The sequence below is a fragment of the Alosa sapidissima genome, chromosome 3 (genome assembly GCF_018492685.1).
Source record: "Alosa sapidissima isolate fAloSap1 chromosome 3, fAloSap1.pri, whole genome shotgun sequence".
NCBI lineage: Eukaryota > Metazoa > Chordata > Actinopteri > Clupeiformes > Clupeidae > Alosa > Alosa sapidissima.
Genome location: NC_055959.1, coordinates 13,111,933 through 13,114,433, shown reverse-complemented (window position 1 = coordinate 13,114,433; position 2,501 = coordinate 13,111,933). Strand labels below are relative to the sequence as shown.

General features: G+C 39.3%; 1 protein-coding gene across 4 annotated transcripts in view; it reads right to left on the bottom strand.

Annotated features, from left to right (window-relative positions):
* Window positions 1-1,312: 1,312 nt before the first annotated feature.
* Window positions 1,313-2,501, bottom strand: part of crhr1 (corticotropin releasing hormone receptor 1) — a 151,371-nt gene continuing 150,182 nt past the window's right edge. For all 4 annotated transcript variants that reach the window (XR_006030701.1, XR_006030702.1, XR_006030703.1 and 1 more), the window contains one exon: window positions 1,313-2,501. This exon is cut by the window's right edge. The gene's annotated coding sequence lies outside the window, so the exon portion shown is untranslated.

Here is a 2,501-nt window from a genome sequence, read left to right as displayed (position 1 = left end):
CTCTCTCTCTCTTTCTCACTCTCTCTCTCACACACACAAAACAAAAAATTTTGCACAGCCATCCATTTTCCTTTCTTTATTTCTTTTATTGCCTCGTTTTCTCTACAAGGATTCTGTGTAATCCATTCGACATTCCATGTGAAGAAGCCCTTAGGATTGCATTCACAGCATGATGATTTGGGTGACCTATTTTCAATCCATATTCTCAGTAACCAGACTTACCTTTCACATTTACACTCACAAATAAGCACAGAAACAGAGCACAAAACCAAAAGTGAATTCCAGACACCAACCAACTTTGATGGGGTTTTATCTCTATTTTAAGGAGCTCATAGCAACCCTTCTGCATCCAGAGGCTGAGTAGCATCCTTTCAAACATATCGCAGAAAGCAAACCTTTTCACACCTGCTGTTCAAGGTGGGTTTGAAGGGGGAAGGGGGTGGAGGGTGTCACTCTGATAAGGACAGCAGGTCTGGGATATTTGGTGGGGAAAAGGTGCTGTTTCTAACACATTTTCAAAGGTGAGCAGAAAGTGACGTTAAATGTTTTCAATTGGATTTGTGTTTTGAAACTGTATGTGGGTACACTGCAAAGAAAATAATAGTGAGTTTCATCAGTCACAACCAAGCCTTACAATATAGGCCAAAGTACCATGTGTTTTCAGATGCAAGACGGACATCAAGATGGACATATACTGCATAGATGTATAATTATTACCTGCACAGCATCTTGCTTAATAATGCAATAGGTAAAGGGGGGGGGGGGTGAATGATCCTGATATGCAGTGATGATGTCAGCACAGAAACACTGTGTAAATGCTACAGCAAAAATGACAAGATTGGTATAAATACATTGTACCATAGAGCATGTAAAGCTATTATAAATACATTGTACCATAGAGCATGTAAAGCTATTATAAAGCTCCATTATGAGAGTTGAAATGTGCCCCTTGTCGTCACTTTGGCATCATTTTCCAATGTGCACAGTTCCAAGTTCCAAGTCAAAAAGTTTTGAGGGGTATTTCTCTGGCCTGGTACACCAGAATGCCATACCAGGCATTCCGGGCTCGTAGTAGCAATGGCAGATATACTGTAGCACTGTCTCTATTATGAGTTGTCAAAATTAGTCATTATTTTGAGGTAAAATTGTTTCGTGTCGCTTTAAAATTAGATAGAATTTAATGTGTCAACATGTGTTACTTACAGAGGATACTTTAGGAAGTTAAATAAATGAAGTATAAATCTATTCAGACAGTACCTATACATGTAGAAGACCAAATTAACACTCAGGGTTAGAAATAGACACCTTTTTATTGTACAACAGATTGAGCTCTAGTCATCATACATATGCATTTGCTTTTTTTTTAGTTTTACAAGCTTTTTATACAAAGAATGTACAGTATCTAGTCTCTGTCCCACATCCCACACGTGGAGAAAGAGAAACAGAGATCAAAAGAAATTAAAGACTAAATAAAACTGTAATAAATAGAATGTCATTTGCACTCTGTAAAAAATAGATGAAAGAAAACAGTTTGCAAGATGTTCCTGCATAATCACAAGAGCAAAACACAACAAAGCAATATATTTACGTTTTCTCTCTGCCCCACTTTATCTTTCACTTTATTCACAAGACAAATTCTGCACTTAATTATCGGTTCACCATACAAAAAAACAAAACAAAACAAAAAAAAATTTCTTTATATAACACATGGTGAGGTTCTGTGAATCACTCCCATTGGCTGTACTCTTTAAATTATGTGATAAATACAAAATGATGAGCCATAATATACATAAATAAATAGAAATGTTTACCATTTCACACCTTCACAGAGACAAACACAATGGAAATACCCGATAAAGACCACTGAATTGACATCATTACGGTATGGCACCTACAGTGACGCTGGGGTGGACAACGCCTCACAGGGCGTCCTGTGAAGACACAAACTCAGATGGACGGACAGTCTCCTTAACGAGAACCAGATGAGAGGTGCGAGAGCACGGAGATGGCGGTCAGTCACCATGGCGATCACACTGCGACTGTGTGAACGACAAAGACGATGAGCTGACACGCAGGGCACCAACGGCAGGCCTCGTGGGCATCACAGCGTGATGCCAATCTGTCACCTTCGGAGCTGTCGCAGAATGGGGAACCGGTCTCTATGCATTTATCTGCATCTAACCCTTAAAGGAGTACCGTCACACTGGTGTGACGGGAATGTTGAGAAATGAACGTTCTAAAGAATATCTGGGTTCATTGAATTCAACATAGAATTTTAGAACCTTCAATTGTTGCGGAACTTAGAACGTTCAAAAACCTACACCTTTAAGGGTTAAATGGTAGATGGCGGACAGAAGCTGGGAGGAATAAAGGACGGTTATGACTTCTTGCGTAAGGCTGTGTTCATTTTTGTTTGTCCCTTTAAAATGACACAACAATTTGAGAGACAATTTCCTTTGTATAGAACAGGCCACCATGAGAGTGCTAAAACCACTCAGGAG